We start from the raw sequence: 21118 nt of genomic DNA, 5'->3' as shown, positions 1-21118 counted from the left end.
GGCAGTATAAAGGAAGATGGGGGTGATGGTGTAGGGCGTCCCAGTACCGTTAGTGCTGGAGGAGCAAGGAGCACACAGACAACGGATTGCAGTCCAGGGTCTTTACTAGAACAGGTGAACTGACCCACAAACAGTCCCGGCTAGGAGGGGACCTGGATGTCTGAGAGCAATTAGGAAATTGGCCCTGGTCAGGGTGAGGGTGTAGGCCTACCATGCTCTCTGCGCTCCTTCTGGCTATCTCCTCCTGGTAGGGTAACAGCCCACGGTCCCGAGCTCACCGTGTCTTCTCGCCCGTATGGTTTGCAACGTGGGTTCCTTTCTACTCCCGGCCTGGTACGGCTCTGCTGGTCCCTTCTGGTGTGGCGGAACCTCCGGGCTTCTTAGGCCAAGGAACATACAGTCCCCTGCGGACTGGTTATCTGCTGCAGGACGTGGAATCCTCACAGCCTCAGACACCAAAGTCTGGTAGAGTAGTCTCTTTGTCTGCCAGGACAGGCGTACTTCACATCTTGTCCCTGGCTTGTGGCTCTCCTACTGCCACACGTCCTCTTAGGGTGCAATACAACTGTCCCTCTCTGCTCTGGGACACCTCTCAGTCCTGAGACAGGTCGTCCAGTTCTCCCTAACCCTGCCCCCAGTTCCAGCTTTTATATAGGCAGCCTGCTCCCCCTACTGGCCTGAGACAGGAGGTATTGCATGCTAATGTTCCCCTGACCAGAGAACCTCTCCCCTGCTCTCAGACACAGCTTTATTATATTTGTGGCATCCAGGCCAGGGTGACACATTCCCCCCTAGAAGAATTTAGTACTCCGGGACTAAACAGTAAACAAAGATAATATACATGACTATAAAACATTAGTAGACAAACGACGCACAGATTGAGTTCTTAAGGTCACAGTGTGGTCTGTGACCGGGTGTCCATATCACCAACACAACGGGGAGCCTTAACCAGGTGGGGGTCTGTCCTACCCCAAGTCCTTCACAGTCTTAGTTCATTCCTTGGTCAGGCTCCGAACGCAGTCCATACAAAGTCCTGGTTATTAAAAGTCCATAACCTTTGAGTCCGTACGTTAACTGTAAGAAACTGAAACACAGAATTACCAATCTTGCATGTAACTTTGCAAACATTTCAACACTTGGCAACAGGGTTATTTACAATTTTAGTGCGCCCTATATTCTCCAGTGAGCGGGTATCTGCCCCTTTGTGCTCCTGGTTGACCTGCGTAACCCACTGTCTGGTGGTGGACCGACCTGGCTTTCCCCACTAGCGTTAGGGGTACAGCTACCAGCTGGACTTACAGGCAGGGCAGCCAGCTGTCTGCGGGTCCTTTGGCTTACCGCAGGCATGGCAGGCTCACTGTCAGCAGAGGGTTGACTCTCCTGGGCTGCTGGTACAGGCTCTTCTGCCTCTGGAGCTGCTTGATCTTCTTCACCTTCCGGCTCTGGTGCAGGTTGTTGCTGAGTCGGTTGCAGGAAATGCAGGACGGGTACCACTCTTGCATCGTTTATTCGAGTCCAGGACTGAGGGAACTCTTCGAGAATGGTGCTGATCATTTCTTCCTTGTCTTCTGCGGGTTCAAGGTCACTTTGATCCTCTTCTGCACTACGGAGTTGCTCAGGGCACCTTTTTAGGTGGTCTCTGGAGACGGTACTAGTGGTTCCTCCTCCATCCTTGGTGCTCACGCACACCTTCGGGTTGTCGTGATCAGACTGCAGTACGGTGTAGGGTTCCCTTTCCCACTGGTCATCCAACTTATGTAGCCTTCTCTTGCGCTTCAGGACCTGCTCACCAGGTTCTAGGGGACCAGCAGGGGCGTGTTGGTTGAAGAGTCTTTCTTGCCTTTCCCTCACCTGGGCCAAGCTCTTCTCCACACTCTCCTGTACCTTCTTGTACTGCAGTCGCCTTTCCGTATCCCAATCCGCATCCGGGGAGGTGTCCTCAGGTGTTAGGACTCCCATCTCCAGGTCTACGGGCAGCTTACCTGGTCTAGCTCGCATCAGGTAAGCCGGGGTGCAGTTTGTAGCATTCACCGGGATATGGTTGTATAAGTCTATTAGATCTGGCAGTTTTTCTAGCCACAGGCTGCGTTCCTCCAGGGGCAACATCTTCAGGAGATCAATGACTATATTGTTCATTTTGTCACACATCCCGTTGGTTTGTGGGTGGTAAGACGTTGTCCGAATCTTCTTACAGCCATAGAGGTTGCAGAATTCTTGGAAGATTTCAGCTTCGAACGCTGGACCCTGGTCCGTCAGGACCTGTTCCGGATACCCGTGCGGGCGGCAGAAGTATTGCTGGAAGGCTCTGGCTGCCGTTTGGGCTGTCAAGTCTTTTACCGGGACCACCACTAGAAAACGGGAATAGTGGTCCACGATTGTCAGGGTGTAGATGTATCCTGACCGACTTGGAGCCAGTTTGACGTGGTCCAGAGCTACCAGCTCAAGAGGCTGCTGGGTGACGATGGGCTTCAAGGGTGTCTTCTGGCTTGTGCGGTCTTTTCTCCTTAAGCTACAAGGGCCACAGTCCCTGCACCACTTCTCTACAGCACCTCTCATGCCGACCCAAAAGAACCGTCCTCTTAGCAGGAACTCCAGTTTCTTCCAACCGAAGTGCTCCGCTCTGTCATGGTAAGCCCCCAGGACCATAGCTGCATCCCGCCTTGGGACCATGACTTGCCAGGTCAGCTCGTGTGTCCGGTGGTTGACAAGTCATCTGCACAGCTTGCCTTCATAGAGGAACAGCTTGCTCTTCTCTTTCCATAGCTGCTTAGCTTCCTCTGGAGCATCCGGACCTAAGCGGGCGTCTTCCTGGGTCAGCAGATCTTTCACCAGGCGGATTGCAGGGTCATTATCTTGGGTCTCGGCCCAGCTGTGGTGAGGTAGGGGATTGATCATAACGGTTGTTAAATCTTCCTCCTTCACACGGGGTGAGTATTGTGCGGCTCCATACCGGTGAAACGCGGGGAGTTCTACCTCCTCCAGCTCTTCCGGGTCTTCGTCACCTTCAGGTAAGTGAGGCATTCTCGATAGGGCATCAGCGTTGGCATTGGTTTTGCCTGCCCGGTACTTGATCACGAAGTCATAATTGGAGAGACGGGCCATCCACCGCTGTTCCAGGGCACCAAGTTTTGCACTGCCTAAGTGTGTTAACGGGTTGTTGTCCGTGTACACAGTGAACTTTGCGGAGGCCAGGTAATGCTTGAAGTGTTCCGTTACGGCCCACACCACCGCCAAGAATTCTAGCTTGAAGGAGCTGTAATTCTCCGGGTTCCTCTCTGTGGGCCTCAGCTTCCGGATGGCGTACGCGATCACTCTTTCTCTGCCCTGTTGGTTTTGTGACAGTACGGCTCCCAGCCCCACATTACTGGCGTCGGTGTGGAGAATAAAAGGCTGGCCATAATCAGGGTAGGCCAGGATCTCATCCCCTGTGCGGGCCATCTTCAACTGGCGGAAGGACTCCTCTTCCGGTTTATCCCACTTGAAGGGTGGCTCTTGATTGCCGTGACCTTGTCAGGGTCGGGGGCTACTCCTTCCGCACTTACCACGTGCCCTAGGTACTGGACCTTCGGTTTCAGCAGGTGACACTTCGATGGTTTCACCTTCAGGCCACAGCCTGCCAGGGCTTCGAACACCTCGGCCAGGTGCTTTAGATGGTTCTCGTAAGTCTTCGAATAGACGATCACGTCATCCAGGTAAAGGAGGACCGTCTCGAAGTTTCGGTGCCCTAGACAGCATTCCATCAGCCTCTGGAAGGTCCCTGTTGCGTTGCAGAGCCCGAAGGGCATACAGTTGAACTTGCTCAGTCCAATCGGGGTGGTGAAGGCGGTCTTCTCCTTGTCAGCCTCTGCCACAGGAACCTGCCAGTACCCACTAGTAAGGTCCAAAGTAGAAAAGAAGTTAGCCGATTTTAGTGCGGCTAAAGACTCCTCTATTCTAGGCAGCGGATATGCATCTTTGTGGGTGATACGGTTGATTTGTCTATAGTCCACACACATTCTCATGGTGCCGTCTTTCTTTTTCACCAGAACCAAGGGGGCTGCCCAGGGGGTACAGCTATCTCTAATGACCCCAGCTTCTTTCATTTCCCGCAGCATACCCTTGGCGTTCTGATAATGTGCAGGGGATACAGGCCTGTGTCTCTCTTTTATTGGTGGGTGGCTCCCTGTGGGGATGTGGTGTTCTATCCCTTTTACTCTGCCGAAGTCCAGCGGGTGCTTACTAAAGACTCTCGTACTCCTGTACCACCCGGTAGACTCCTTGTTTTTGGTGCAGGGGAGTGGAGTCAGCACCCACATGGAGTTTCTGACACCAGTCCTCCTTTTGTTTCTGGGAGCCATTACCCTCCGCCTGTGGGGATGGAGGTAAAGGCTCCACGGCCCTGATAGCTTTGTGTTCGACAACAAACAGTTTGGCAAGTGTAGCATACTTGGGTAAGTGTACCTCTCTCTCCCCAATGTTGAGAATGCGAACGGGCACCCTCCCATGAAGGACATCAACCACCCCCCGGGTTGTCAAAATGGTGGGCCTGCTGTCTGAGTACACGGGTTCTACCATGGCTTGGTAGTCTCTACCTCTCAACCCGATTGCAGTCGAACACCAGATCATCATTTCACTTTTGGGAGGCATGGAAAAGGGGAATGGGTCACTCATTCTCACGCTACCGATCTCACCACCAGACAGTTCTACCTGCTGCTGTCTCATCAGGGCTTTAATCTCTTTGTTGAGGACTCTCTGTTGGCTGGAACTAGCATTCACCGCCACCTGTTGTAGAATTACAATTACCTCTGAAAGACAATTTTCAATCACGTTAGTACCCACAGTTATTTTAGGGTGACTTTCACGACGGTCAATGTCCACAATAATTACTCCCTGTGCCGGTAGTTCAACTTTACCAATTTTAATGGTCATCTCCTTGAACCCCATCTGCGGCACGGGTAAGCCATTACTGGCGATGATGCTCAAGTTACTGTCTGGATACCATGTGATATCAGCATCAGTCCAATACTGCTTAAAAGTACATAAGGGATAGTGGTTACTTGCGACCCAGTATCCAGCAAGGCGCTCATGGGGATACCGTCCAGCACCACGGGTAAAACCGGGCGCCCCCCAACGTACTTATTACGCCAATTGTAAGGGCCTGGTGATCTTATGCCTGGGGGTTGGCCCTCTGCCCCAGGTTGGACCCGTTTAAATTACAGTACCTGGAAATGTGTCCGGGCTGGTTGCATCGATGGCAAATGGGCTGTCCATCCTCTGCGTAGCGGTCTGTGGGCCTCCCTCGGAACGACGGGAACCTCCACTGTCGACGCCACGGGACATCCTCCGGACTTGAGGCCAACTCGATGGGTCTTGACGGGTCCACTTGTAACGCCTGGACGGTCCTGGTCAACGCCGCGACGCTCCTGGTCAGCTCCTGGACTTGGTGATGCAGATCTTTCGACGGGGTTGGTTCAGGGCCTGTGCATCAGCCCCCACAGAGTCCATAGAGGAGGGCGCCGCCTCCTGGTGGTAGGTGAGAGCAGGGCGCCGGGGGTTTATAGCGCCACTTGTTGCGGGTTCATGGAGCACCCTTATGGCCCTGTCCTTAAATTGGGCAAAGGTCAGATCAGGGTTCTGAAAGAACATGAGGCGCAGTTGGGCCCTGTGGGTGCTAGACAGCAGACCTTCTATGAATTGTTCTGTTAGCAGCTTATCTGTTTCCTGCACGCTGCCAGGGTCAGTTTGTTTGATGGCCCTCAAGGCTTCCTGCAAGTTTAGGGCATAGTCTCTGATGCTGTCCTGTGCCCGCTGCTTACATCCATAGAACCGCATTTTAATTTCAGCGGAGGTACGAGTATTAAAGGTACCTCGCAGCTGGGCCAGAATGTCCTTCACAGTCCTTTTCTCCTCAGCGGGCCACGACTTTACTTCCCGCTGGGCTGCGCCAGTTAACTGCCCCGTCAGTATGCTGACCTTCTGTTCCTCTGTCAGGGGGTAAACTTGGAACAAACTGTACAGCCTTTCCTTTAAATCAGTCAGGGCATGGGGCTCCCCTGAGTACTTAGGCAGCCAGGCCGCTCCAGGGATGTAGGGCAGGGAAAATGGCATCACCGCTGCTGCAGCTGCTCTGGTGGTAGTGGGCACCTCTGTGTCCGACATCTTCCTCCCCCCTAGTTAAGCGCTGCCTACCTTCCGACGATCCTCTTCTGTAGGCCGCGGCTCCGCTGATGCTGCTCCTTGCGTCGCGTCCTGGTGACGTCAGCATCGCTCTCTCTCCCTTCCAGGACCTTGCGCAGCGTCGGTGCGTGGGGCGGAGCTTCGGGTCTCACGCGGTTTGGACATCCACGCCCCTCTTCTTCCTGCGCGGCGTCCTGAAGATGGCGTCCGATGGCGGGAAAGCGGCTGAAGATGGCGGGAACCGACGGAAGATGGCGGGAGACAGCTGGAAATGGCGGGAAACGGCTCCCGATGGCGGTAAACCTCTTCTCAGGTGCGTGTACAGTCTCTTTTAGGCACGCAATACCCATTTGTGGTGGGTTGGTTACTATCCTGCTGACTACGCCAAAGCTCCCCTGGGCCGTGGGGCACTCAGAACTGGGCAATAGGGAGACGATGGGGGTAGTAGTGGCGACCCGGTCCGTGGCTCAGGGTGGTCAGACCAGTGGTAGTCCCTTTATAAATTTTAAGTGATGTCCGACTACGCCACCCGTGGATTGCGGTCAGTGCGGACCGCCGCTGCCAGGTAGACCGCTGGGGCTGATGATGTATGCAGCTGGGATAGTGTGACTCCCCACGGGAAGAGTGCGGCCCCAGGGCAGTATAATGGAAGATGGGGGTGATGGTGTAGGGCGTCCCAGTACCGTTAGTGCTGGAGGAGCAAGGAGCACACAGACAATGGATTGCAGTCCAGGGCCTTTACTAGAACAGGTGAACTGACCCACAAACAGTCCCGGCTAGGAGGGGACCTGGATGTCTGAGAGCAATGGGGAAATTGGCCCTGGTCAGGGTGAGGGTGTAGGCCTACCATGCTCTCTGCGCTCCTTCTGGCTATCTCCTCCTGGTAGGGTAAAAGCCCACGGTCCCGAGCTCACCGTGTCTTCTCGCCCGTATGGTTTGCAACGTGGGTTCCTTTCTACTCCCGGCCTGGTACGGCTCTGCTGGTCCCTTCTGGTGTGGCGGAACCTCCGGGCTTCTTAGGCCAAGGAACATACAGTCCCCTGCGGACTGGTTATCTGCTGCAGGACGTGGAATCCTCACAGCCTCAGACACCAAAGTCTGGTAGAGTAGTCTCTTTGTCTGCCAGGACAGGCGTACTTCACCTCTTGTCCCTGGCTTGTGCCTCTCCTACTGCCACACGTCCTCTTAGGGTGCAATACAACTGTCCCTCTCTGCTCTGGGACACCTCTCAGTCCTGAGACAGGTCGTCCAGTTCTCCCTAACCCTGCCCCCAGTTCCAGCTTTTATAGGGGCAGCCTGCTCCCCCTACTGGCCTGAGACAGGAGGTATTGCATGCTAATGTTCCCCTGACCAGAGAACCTCCCCCCTGCTCTCATACACAGCTTTATTATATTTGTGGCATCCAGGCCAGGGTGACACACAGTCCTATGTAACACCACAGAAAATACAGTGATTGCAACCTGAGTACAGATAATGTGACAGATGTTACCTGCGGTCCTATGTAATACCACAGATAAGACAGTGAGAACTCTCTGAGTACAGATAATGTAGTAGATATCACTTGCAGTCCTATGTAGCACCACAGATAAACCAGTAATATTTCAGTACAGACAATATAGGAGATGTAGGCAGCAGTCCTATAAAAAAAAACAGATAACACAGTGAGGACTCTATGAGCACAGGTAATTTAGGTGCTGCCTGCATTACTATGTAATACCACATATTATACGGTGATAGTTTTCCGATTATAGATAATGTAGTAGATGTCATCTGCAGTCCTATGTTGCCCTACAGATAAAGTGATAACTATCTGAGTACAGATAATGTAGTACATGTTACCTGCAGTTCTATGTAACAATACAGATAACACACAATGATAACTCTCTGAGATACTGTGATAGATGTCACTTGCAGTCCTATGCAACACTATGTAGTTCAGGGGCGGACACAGACTGTAGTGGGCCCCTGTGCAAGAAATTTTTGGGGGCCCCCCCCGCCCTTCATAAGGCAACAAAGTTATGTAAACATAACCCCCCCCATGTGCATCTCTCACCCCCCCATGTGCAGCTCACCCCCCGTGCATCTCTCATCCACCCCCCGTGCATCTCTCATCTCTCATCTCTCCCTTCCCCCCATGTGCATCTCTCATCTCTCCCCTCCCCCCATGTGCATCTCTCATCTCTCCCCTCCCCCCATGTGCATCTCTCATCTCTCCCCTCCCCCCATGTGCATCTGACGCACCCCCTGGGACATATTCCTTTTTGAGGGGAATACCCGGCACCGGATCAGATGGGGGGGGTTGTAGTCTCCGAGCGGCTGTGACCCGGTCCCGTGCCCAGGGCGTCAAGCTAAGTGTTATGTGGCAGTCCTTACTGATGTTATTAGAGTTCTTTTTGTGTCGACTACGCCACCCGTTGTAATGCGGTCACTGTGGCCGCCGCTGCAGCAGGGTCCGCTGAGGCTGATGGTGGATGTGCAGCTTGGTGGGATAACCCCCAACGGGAGGGGTATAGCCTCAGAGGGGACAGGCGCAGAGGATGGGGGTTGTGGTGGTGCAGCATAGATGATAAAGGAAGACAGAGTCGGGTTGTGCAGTTAAGGGTTTTACTCACTGCTGATGTTCCTGGTCACTCTAGCTCCAAGTGACCACCCGAGCCGTGCTGCGTCCACCAGGTCCTGGATCCGGCCAACCCCCAAACAAGTCCGGAGCGTGGCCCTGAGCTCCCCCTCTGTCCTTTCTTCAGCCGTCCCCACCAGTGATTCACCTAAGTCCAGCTCCCTCGGGCCTTCTGTTGGGCAACCTTTGGCCTTAGGTTCCCTGACCCTTCCTGTGGTGTGCCTTCAGGGTGAATGTAGTGGGTGACCGTGACAGACACTGCCCACGGTCTCCGGTCTCTGGCTGGGGAATGTCTTTACCCCCACCAGCTTGGGTTCCGGTACCCTCTTGCTGACTCCTCACCCGGTGCTCTAATTTGGGTTCTTGGGTCCCTTCTTTGTCTCCCTCTGGGTCTTTCTTCACTCCACTCTCGCTCTTCAGGGCCTCTCTTTCTTTCAGCTGCTCCTCTGCCAGCTTCCGCTCCTCCTCTCCTGCTGACTTGTCCTCTGCACTGACTGACTCTCTGCGTCTGACAGGCTCCTCTGCGTCTGACCCTGATCTAAGTTGGTGCCCTCCTTATATATCCCTCTATGTGTGAGCTCAGGTGACCAGCACCCAATGAGCTCCTATCACTACCCAGACTGCTCCCCCTATCTGCCCCTACACTACATGGGATGTTCCTCCCCCCTCCCACTCCAGCCAGGAACAGGCTCGGTCGCACCTGCACATTTCTAAGTGGGAGTGCCGTCGGCCTGCTCCCCGGAAATGGGATGTATGTAGTGCATGCAGTCTATCCGAGCTCAGTTCCACACTCCTTCCTTACCCGGGAGTGGAATATCACACCTCTGGGTTGAGGTGCAATACCCCTGTAGCAGCCGAATCCTCAGGGTGCTACATTCCCCCCTGGTAAACCACAGCACGTCCTCGGGCTGTAAAGACATAAAACACCATAACATACAAAATTTTTTTTTTTTTCATATAAACATATAAAACATATAAAACATTATATAAAACAGTAGATATATTTATATAAATAACATTCTCGTCGTCTCTTTCTTTCTTCCTCCTCTGGTCACCGTGCAACTCGTGACCAGGTAAAGTGCGACCGAAAAGCAGTTTCTCATAAAACCAGTAGGGGGCGCCTTAGAAAGCGCAACTATGTACAGGGGAGTTTGGCCGTTCTCAGTCCCCGGCCAAGTAAAGGGATGGCTGCTCACAGTCCTCAGCCTGGTTTGGGTAGGGGACACACGGGTTAAACTGTTCACTGGTCCCTACGGGGACTAAACTTTAAAGCAGCCACGGTTACTTGGGTACCCCGACAGGTAACTATATACAGTCCTTTGTACTATCTCAGTCATAGTACCTTCTAGCCTTGAACCCGTCCGGGTCTTCTGGCTCCTCCTCCCTACACCGCAACTCCTCCTCTGTCAGGCGATGCACGTGGAGGGCGTAAGGTCCCTTGGCACACTTGTGCCGGGTGAACGTTACCTCGTCACCGACGTAGAGGTCACGGCCTTTTTGACCCTCTGGCAGGTGGGACTCGACATCCCGTCGGGTAACGAAGACGTCACCCATGGTGTTCCGGTCCTTTATGAAGCCCCACCCATGCTGCGCATTAAACTTTATTACCGTCCCGATGGTACGGGGACGATCTGCTGCATAGGGGTCCCTTCTGGTCCGACTCTTTTGCTCCGCGCTGCGGGTCCGGGCCCATTGCTCTCTGACCCGCCTCTCCTCCCGTTCTCTCTTAAACTCGGCCAGCTGTTGACGGCAACACTCTGTGCGTTCAGCTGCAGCTGCCCGAGTCTCTCCGGTGAACCCCATCAAATCTTCTCCCGTGGGGTCCCACACGAATTGGGCTTCTTCTAGTGGAGGCGAGACCCGAGTCACGGGCTTTGGAGCCGGGATCAGGGGCTCACACAGGGGACCTAACTTCTTTTGTCGCTCCAGTTCCAAGAATTCTTCGGGCCAGATGAAGGGCCGCCCGTCCGGCCACGCTAGCTGGCTGAAGGGGTCCTCTCCCAGATTTGGCACCCTTGATGTTACGGGTGCGGGCGCGATGGTGGGGGCGCCCAGGTTGCCCAGGCCTTGCGGCCAGGCCGGGGGCATCTGGAAGGTAAATGGAACTGTTAACACGGCGGCACCCTGGGCCACCTGGCCTTGCGACCAGGCCGGAGGCTCCGCGGAGGTAGATGGCTCTGCTGGGGATGCGGCGCCCGGAAACGCTAGGCCTTGCGACCAGGCCGGAGGCTTCCCTTCCTTCGCCACGCTCCGGGTCACGACGCGTGACGTCACCGGGGTCGCGACGGCGGCTTCCGGTCGGGGCCTAGTCGGTGGCGGTGTCATGGCGGTCTCGGGTACGGCAGGGGGACTTTCGGGCCCTGCGACGGGGAGCTGGGGCAGGTAAGTGGTCTTCCGGTATGGGGTATAGGCATCCCCCTTACCTGCTGCCATGCGTCTCGCTCCCTCTTCTGCGCCGTCTCCGGCCTTGGGTCCTCCCGCGTCATCCGCATAGGTAGTCGGTGTCTTCTTCCAAGGGAGCGGGTTCCGTGGACGGGTTCCAGCTTGCTGGGCCATCTCCCGGCCCCACTCCGCCAGGATCTCCCTCTGCACTCGGGCCATCCTTCCCGCGAGGCCCTCCAGGGCACTCCGCGCGCACTCCCGATCTCGGGGAAGCTGCGCCAGGATCTCCGCTAAGCCTAGCGGGGTTGTTGACTCTAGCAGGCTCCTGACCATCGGGTCGGTGCTGCTCTGCTCTTCTTCCGGCAGGCTCCTGGCCAGCGGGCCGGTGCTGCTCTGCTCTCCTCTTTCTTCCTTTTGCAGGCTCCTGGCCAGCGGGCCGGTGCTGCACTGCTGCCGCTCCATTCCCGGGTCTATTCTTCCTCTCCTCGACTCCGGGTGCTCTTGCTCTGGACACCTCGCCTCCGGGTGCGCTCGTTCTAGACTGCTCCAAGCGACACCCATCTTTGCTCTTTTCTTTCGTCTCCTCCCACTTCGAGGGCGGTCCTGGGGCAACTCGGTGACTGTCAGCTCCAGGGGTAGTTCTTTCACGCTGACTGACACCTCCAGCATCACAGTCTCTGTTGGTGGGGGCGGTTTCCACTTTTGGCGCCATTTTCTGTCCCGGCCCACGATGGGAGGTGGCCTCTTGCCCTCCTTTGGCACGCCCATAATGGCGTCCGCTGCTCTTCCAAGGCGGGAAATCTGCGGTTTTGGCGGGAATCGCTTCCCAGTGGCGGGAAACTCTGCAGATGGCGGGAACAAGTTGGAAATGGCGGACAATCGGCGGGAAACGACTGGTGATGGAGTCCGATGGCGTGGACCCTCCGGAACCGGCAGGAGTCTTCTTTCTGAGGTAAACTTGCACTTTTCTTCAGGCACGCAGTACCCGGGTGTTGCGGGCACGTAATCCTGCCGACTACGCCAAAGTTGACGCACCCCCTGGGACATATTCCTTTTTGAGGGGAATACCCGGCACCGGATCAGATGGGGGGGGTTGTAGTCTCCGAGCGGCTGTGACCCGGTCCCGTGCCCAGGGCGTCAAGCTAAGTGTTATGTGGCAGTCCTTACTGATGTTATTAGAGTTCTTTTTGTGTCGACTACGCCACCCGTTGTAATGCGGTCACTGTGGCCGCCGCTGCAGCAGGGTCCGCTGAGGCTGATGGTGGATGTGCAGCTTGGTGGGATAACCCCCAACGGGAGGGGTATAGCCTCAGAGGGGACAGGCGCAGAGGATGGGGGTTGTGGTGGTGCAGCATAGATGATAAAGGAAGACAGAGTCGGGTTGTGCAGTTAAGGGTTTTACTCACTGCTGATGTTCCTGGTCACTCTAGCTCCAAGTGACCACCCGAGCCGTGCTGCGTCCACCAGGTCCTGGATCCGGCCAACCCCCAAACAAGTCCGGAGCGTGGCCCTGAGCTCCCCCTCTGTCCTTTCTTCAGCCGTCCCCACCAGTGATTCACCTAAGTCCAGCTCCCTCGGGCCTTCTGTTGGGCAACCTTTGGCCTTAGGTTCCCTGACCCTTCCTGTGGTGTGCCTTCAGGGTGAATGTAGTGGGTGACCGTGACAGACACTGCCCACGGTCTCCGGTCTCTGGCTGGGGAATGTCTTTACCCCCACCAGCTTGGGTTCCGGTACCCTCTTGCTGACTCCTCACCCGGTGCTCTAATTTGGGTTCTTGGGTCCCTTCTTTGTCTCCCTCTGGGTCTTTCTTCACTCCACTCTCGCTCTTCAGGGCCTCTCTTTCTTTCAGCTGCTCCTCTGCCAGCTTCCGCTCCTCCTCTCCTGCTGACTTGTCCTCTGCACTGACTGACTCTCTGCGTCTGACAGGCTCCTCTGCGTCTGACCCTGATCTAAGTTGGTGCCCTCCTTATATATCCCTCTATGTGTGAGCTCAGGTGACCAGCACCCAATGAGCTCCTATCACTACCCAGACTGCTCCCCCTATCTGCCCCTACACTACATGGGATGTTCCTCCCCCCTCCCACTCCAGCCAGGAACAGGCTCGGTCGCACCTGCACATTTCTAAGTGGGAGTGCCGTCGGCCTGCTCCCCGGAAATGGGATGTATGTAGTGCATGCAGTCTATCCGAGCTCAGTTCCACACTCCTTCCTTACCCGGGAGTGGAATATCACACCTCTGGGTTGAGGTGCAATACCCCTGTAGCAGCCGAATCCTCAGGGTGCTACACATCTCTCATCTCTCCTCTCCCCCCCATGTGCATCTCTCATCTCTCCTCTCCCCCCCATGTGCATCTCTCATCTCTCCTCTCCCCCCCATGTGCATCTCTCATCTCTCCTCTCCCCCCCATGTGCATCTCTCATCTCTCCTCTCCCCCCCATGTGCATCTCTCATCTCTCCTCTCCCCCCCATGTGCATCTCTCATCTCTCCTCTCCCCCCCCCATGTGCATCTCTCATCTCTCCCCTCCCCCCCATGTGCAGCTCCCATTCCCCCCACTCCTAGTTAATTGTATTTAAAAAAAAATAAAACTTGTTATACTTACCCCCATGCGATCCCTGCAGAATCCTGGCGCTCGTCCAAATCGCTGACACCAGGTTCTCCTGCCTTCCGGTCATGTGACAGCGCCGTCACATGACCGGAAGTCAGAGGAATTATGAGATTTCCTGGACCCGGCGCTTTGCATGGGGCCGGGGGCCCCATGAGGAGAGAGACGCACAAGAGGGGAGCTCCGAGGGGGCTCCTACCGGCCGGGCCCCATACTGGAGTCAGGGCAGTCATGCCCTGATGGCGGCCCTGCTGGAGGTTGGAGGGGCCCCCTCTCCCTCGGGGCCCCCATTCAATGAACCGGCTGCACAGGCGGTAGTTCCTCCCCTGATGTAGTTATTAATCCCCTATTACATATAATGTAGATGTTACATGCAGTGCCACGTAACATCATAACTTCCTGTGTAGTGGTCAGGTAGGTGTGTGGATACACATTGGAACAGTAACTAAATGGGAAATTTGTAACTTCTGTCAGGAAAGCAGGTAACAGGAGCACAGTCTGTTATTTTCCAGCAAGGCAATTGAAAACACAAGCGTAACTAAGAAGTTAATGCTATCTGATATCTTCCAGTATGTCAATGGTTAATAGCTGCAATGTAACTGAAAAGTAAATGCAAACTATAGACATGATTAAAAAGATACCTTTGTTGCAGATGCCAAATGTGAACAGGACTTAGGCTATGTGCCCACGATGCAGAAATGCTCCGGATTTTTTTTTAACGTTTCTGCATCTCCCTGGCAGAAAAAACGCATGCGGATTGTACAAGTGGATTGTACATGTGGATTGTACATGCAGATTGTACAAGTGGATTGTACATGTGGATTGTACATGCGGATTGTACATGATTCTTTCCTGCCAGGGACAAGCGGATGTGAAGCGTTCTTCAGATGAATTTCCGCATGCGGGTTTACAAGCGCTTTCCAAGCGATTTTAGCATCACTTGGAAAGTGCTTGTCAACTTGGTCACACTATATAAATCCATGCAAACGGCATGGATTTATATAGTGTGACCCCAAAGAATGGTTAAAAATAAAAAAATAAATCTATGCTTACCTTCTGATGGCCTCCAGAGTCTTGCTTCGCTCCGTCCTGGCTGCCGGCAGATCGCGGTACACTGAAGGACCTGCCGACGTCAGCATCACGTGACTCGTCACATGACTATGATGTCAGCGCAGGTCCTTCAGTCCACCGCCATCTGCCGGCATGGGAGGACGAGTGCAGCGGGGGCCGTCAGAAGGTAAATATAACATTTTTTTTTTATTTTATTCTTTTTTTTACAAGTTCTATTGTACCCGGGTCCGGAGGAGAGTCTCCTCTCCTCCACACCCGGGTACCATCAACACATTGGAATGCATGGAATGCGCATCTACATATACTGTGATGCGGAATCCATGCGTTCCAATGAAAGTCAATGGCGGCGAAAACGCAGCGCCTCCGCAAAATAATTGGTAGTGCTGCGTTTTTTTCCGCAATGATAATCCGCAGCGGAAATTTCCGCAGCATGTGCACAGCACATGCGGATTATCATTAGGGAACATGGCCTCACAAATATATTATTACCATTTTTATTATTGTTGCACTATTACAATTACAAATGAACCAGTTTATAATTTTTTTAATTCGTTTTATATTTTGTATTACTCTTATGATTCTAATAATGGTATTACTAAAATCCCTTTCCTAAATCTGTTGATCCAGAAGAAAATAAAAACTCCATGACACATTCAGCCAATTTGCATCACGAGGAAAAATACCTTCTTGACCCAGAGAAAAGGTGATCAGTCCAAGAACCTTGGATCAAACCTAATTATGATACTAGTTATGTAATTACTGTTACCGTATTAAATGTACTACTATAGATGTAACATTTTGTCTAATTTAACTGTAACCCACAATGTTACTCCCTTTACTGACTGTGTTCACTGAACCATGCGTATTTACCGCATTCTATACATTCTAGTGGTCAAATTTCTGTTGCAGAAACTAGCGACTCCACAGGAGAAATTCACATGCTGCGGTCCTGAAAGACGCGCTGCATGTCAGTGTCCACGGGTGATCCGCAGCCTCTGATGCATGCATAGTGGACATGGAATTTCTAAAGATCCCATCCACTATACCGTAACATCTGCGGGTTTGACACTGTATAAACACACAGCTTCAAACTTGCAGCGGCTCCTGACCATGACCATGTACCCAAATTCACACGCAGCTTGTCAATTTCTGTAGTGGACACGCTAGTCTCCGCTGCAGATTTTGACGCATTGAAGTGTCATTATATGCGATGGATTCACATGTACCGACAAAAAAAAAGTGCTGCATTAGAACACCACGTTTTGGACACAACAAAAATGCTCTGTGTCCAAAGCACTGCTGAGTGCTGATTGGGGGGACATAGAGGCAAACGAACCAGCTGTGAGATGTTATTCAGCAGCCGCATAAATTACGTGAATAAAAATGCCAATGAAGATTGGGTGAATGGGACTAGCTGACACCTACCTCTTTTGTTTGGTGATGACAAGGTGTCAATCAGACCTTTTCATGACCAAAACTAATTAAAGTAAAGTAAAGAGTTAAAGAAACACAAAGACACAGAGCAAACACTTTATTTGAAATACAACAGACACATTCTTTAATCATTCAAATTAACCAATATACTCACCCCAGTTCTGACGGTAATCCAAGGGTTTAAGCAATGTCCCACCAAATAACTTTATTTAGCTCCAAAAAGAATTAATTGATGTACAAAAATGCTTCAAAGCTGCATCAAAAAACGCAGAAAAAAACGCATCAAAAATGCCCAGCGTTTTACCTGCCAAGGAGATGCAGAAACGCTCAAGAAATTGCTTCTTCTAATCCTGATCGTGCGCACATGCCCTCAAAGATAATCACAGAGATGCTAGAAAATGTAGCTTTTCAAATTATAAAAGCAGAGCTTTATATATGTGCTTGTTTGTGTAATGGCACAAGTATGTTGTAAGCTTATGGGATAGTTTCATATAAAAAGTGGCTATATGCAAAGCCTTTCCAGTTGCCAATTTAGCTACAGTACAGACCAAAAGTTTGGACACACCTTCTCATTTAAAGATTTTTCTGTATTTTCATGACTATGAAAATTGTACATTCACACTGAAGGCATCAAAACTATGAATTAACACGTGGAATTATATACTTAACAAAAAAGTGTGAAACAACTGAAAATATGTCTTATATTCTAGGTTCTTCAAAGTAGCCACCTTTTGCTTTGATGACTGCTTTGCACACTCTTGGCATTCTCTTGATGAGCTTCAAGAGGAAGTCACCGGAAATGGTTTTCACTTCACAGGTGTGCCCTGTCAGGTTTAATAAGTGGGATTTCTTGCCTTATAAATGGGGTTGGGACCATCAGTTGTGTTGTGCAGAAGTCTGGTAGGTACACAGCTGATAGTCCTACTGAATAGACTGTTAGAATTTGTATTATGGCAAGAAAAAAGCAGCTAAGTAAAGAAAAACGAGTGGCCATCATTAAATGAGAAGGTGTGTCCAATCTTTTGGTTTGCACTGTACTTCTGAATATTTATAAGCCTTTAAAATAGTAAAAATACTTGACATGTTTGGTATTACCATAATGACACTGACCTGGATAATCATGTTTTCTGGTCTGTTTTACAGTGTACAATTAATTCCGTAAAACTAAAACACAAAAAACAATGGCAGAATTGAGTTTTATTTCACAGGACGTGGAATTTTTTGTACCAGTTTTCCTTACTTAATATGTTAAAATGAGTGAAGTCCTTCAAAATTACAACTTGCCCTGCAAAAAAACAACCCCATATAGCTGTGTCAGTGGAAAAATAGCAAAGTTATGGCTATTTGAAAAAGGAGAGAAAAAAAACAGAAGCTGCGTCCTAACTGGGTTAACACGAATGTCTTTGTTTCCTCGTAGGAGATCTGCGGGCCGAATTCAGGTCTCCTGACCTAAATGAACTACCTTATTAATAGTATGCCTATGAGGCTCTTAGCTCAGGTCAGAAGACAGGCTTTGCGGTCCATTTGAACTGTGAAAAACGGATAGCTGAACTCAGCCATATATTGCCATATTTTGCAACATAGCAAGTTATTCATGCATAATATTGGTATATGAAAGCGTTGTCTGCTTATGCCCCCTTATGCTTATTACCCCCTTATGCGTAGCTAAATTAGGATGTCTGTACCCATGAATGTTAGTATTGCTACCTAAATAAATCATGTTTATTTTAAATAAATATATACCTTTCTTTGCTTTCAATAGGTATCACGTTGAGAATTGTTATTACTTGCACAGAGATATTACAAAGTAAAAGCATGCCAGCAATTAGAAAATTGCTTTCTGTCAGCAGGTTATAATAAAAATTATTCTTTTCATGGCAGGTCTCATTTTAGTTGGTAAAACCTGCTGGACGTTATATAAATTACATAAATGTGTTTTTTGCGTTATTATAGATTTCTCAGTGGTTTATTTATCATGTTACAGGTAGGAAGTAAAGTAAGATAAGTAGATAGTCATCCTGCCTAACCATTAGCTCAGGCATGATCTCATTGTCTGACGTCCACTGCAGTAAATCTATATATATGAGATCAGAATATTGACAAAAAATGTAACTGTATTTCTTAAAAATAAAAAAATGTTAAATAGAAATTCAGTTTTTTAAACAATCATCTCATGATATTCCACAATAATGTTAATACAACTTTAAAAATGTTAATTAGTGATGAGCGAGCATGCTCATCACTACTTGTTACTCACAGATGCTCGGCAAGTATTTTTTGAATGTCAACCTACCTTCCTGTCCCATTTTCTTGTGGGATGCGGAACACCACTCTTGAAGCCAGACCAATGTGAAAAGGTTGTTGGTTGGATAGCACATAATTCTTCCAGTTTGCCATCACCACCACCACCATGTCTTTCACACTGTCCAGTTTCAGTAGCCGTGAGTCTGGACCATATATTCCTCACCTTGATCCTCCTTCCTCCCACCATGCCGAGTGCCCAGAGAAAAGTGATCCCACACTTTGACATTCCAAAGAGCTGTTCACATTTCCATTTATAGATTCTAGCCTCTCGCTCTGTCCACTTCAAGCGGGGCATGAGGAGATCGCAAATAGCGATGCCCATACATTTGAGCAGTCATGGTCATACAAAGGCGATGGTGCAAAAGTGCAATTACTGTTGCAAGAGGTGCATGATGATGACACACAATTAGCAGAAAGTCAGGAGGAGGCCCAAGGTGCGTACGTGGAAGATGAGGTGGTGGACAATGAAGTCACTGACCCAACCTGGGAAGGTGACATTCATAGCGAAGACAGCAGCGCTGAGGGGGAGGGAGGTGTAGTACCACAACACGCAGGAAGAAGCAATGGGGTGGCCACAGACACAAGGTGTTAGAACTCTCCTGTTAGGTTTTTTTTAGTTTGCTGGTCACATGACCATTTTTGCCTATTTAATCCGGCTCCGCCCTCCTGGTCTTGCTGGACTTCATTGTATTTACTACTCTTGAGCTAGCTTGGTGCTCTGTTGCCGTTCTCTGTTAGTTTTGCTAGGTCTTCTGACCTCTATGCTTTTTGTTGTGTGTTTGTCTTTGACTGCTACTATTTCTGCTAGGAGGTGTCCAACTTATCCCAGTCCCTAGTTCTTGTAGGGATCCCTCCCTCACATCTATAGGTCTTCGTTCAGACTAGCCGAGGACTTTAGCGGGTCTGATCGCAGGATCAGGTTCCCCGTTACATCGTAGGGATCTAGTTTAGTTCTATTGTAGGGACAGTTCTTCTGTCTTTCCTTAGTCCCTGTAGCAGATCATAACACAAGGAGCAAACTGTTTCCCAATATACCAATACAAGAGAAGTTGCCAGTCCAACTATTAGGTCTTCCCAACTCTGGCTCTTTTTTAAAGACTATCCAGTTAACCCAAAAAAGGCCATTTGTAACATCTGCCATGCTAGCATCAGCAGGGGCAGCAAAACTACCAGCATGACTGCCACTAGCATGCTCAGGCACATGACAGCAAATCACCCGACTAGTTGGGCTGAATGAAAAAGTCCAGAAACAGTGTCTGCGGGTGACACCACTGCCTGTTCCGCTGTTGTGCATGCACGCCAATCCCATGTCCAGGACGCAGGCAAAGATGCCTCCCTCCATGCACCTGTCATTGCACACGTGCAGCCACCACCATCAGCAACCACGTCCATGTCCTTGTCACAGCGCGGTGTTCAGTTGTCTCCTTGGAAAGCAAACGCAAATACGCAGCCATCCACCCACAAGCCACAATATTAAACAGCCACATTTCTAGACTGCTTGCACTGGAAATGTTGCCTTTTAGGCTTGTTGAGACAGAAGTTTTCCGCAACCACATGGCGGCGGCTGTCCCTCGGTACTCAGTCCCCAGCCGCCACTATTTCTCCCGGTGTGCCGTCCCAGCCTTACACAAGCACGTATCCCAGAACATTACCCGTGCCCTCACCAATGCAGTTACTGGGAAAGTCCACCTAACCACAGACATGTGGACAAGTGCTTTTGGCCAGGGATGATACATTTCACTGACGGCACACTGGGTGAATATTATGGAAGCCGGGACACAGTCAAACCCTCAGACGGAAGACGTCCTCCCGATGCTGAGGATTGCGGGCCCTGGGTCAATCGGGGTCGCCCCCACATTCTACTGCTCCTGCACCTCCTCCTCCTCTTCAGCCTCCATCTCTGAAATGACCACATCAATCGCAAGCTGGAAGCACTTCAGCACTGCCTCGCTCAGCGGCAACAGGCTCTGCTGAAGCTAATCTGCTTAGATGACAAACCGCACACCGCTGCAGAGTTGTTGAAAGCTGTAACAGAGCAGGCGAATTTGTGTCTCTCACCGCTGAACCTACAACAAGACATCGTCGTGTGTGACAATGGTCGGAATCTGTGGGCAGCTCTGAAGCTTGGCAACCTCGCACACATACCATGCCTGGCCCATGTGCTCAACTTAGTGGTTCAGCGGTGTCTCGAAACCTACCTAGATCTGCTTGAGCTGCTTGTGAAAGTACACTGCGTGTGTACCAATTTCCAAAAGTCAGCTACAGCATCCACTGCCCTGGCAGTGCTTCAGCAGCATTTGCAGCTTCCAGCTCACCAACTGGTGAGCTGGATGTCTGACATGCATGAATGTCTGACATCTGTGCTGTTCTCCAAAATTTTGAGGACTCTACCAAGATGGTGAGCAGCGATGATGCCATAATTAGCGTCACCCTCCCATTTCTATGTATACTGAAATGCTCGCTGCTCACAATTAAAGAGGAGGCTTTGCAGGCGGAACACGATGAGATGGAGCAAGGAACTATACACGGTGATGCTACACAGCCCAGCCT

This window comes from Phyllobates terribilis, unplaced genomic scaffold (assembly GCF_046119375.1).
Source record: "Phyllobates terribilis strain yellow unplaced genomic scaffold, ASM4611937v1 Scaffold_5__5_contigs__length_657084704, whole genome shotgun sequence".
NCBI lineage: Eukaryota > Metazoa > Chordata > Amphibia > Anura > Dendrobatidae > Phyllobates > Phyllobates terribilis.
The sequence above is the reverse complement of the archived record's forward strand: the minus strand, read 5'-3'. Positions refer to the sequence as shown.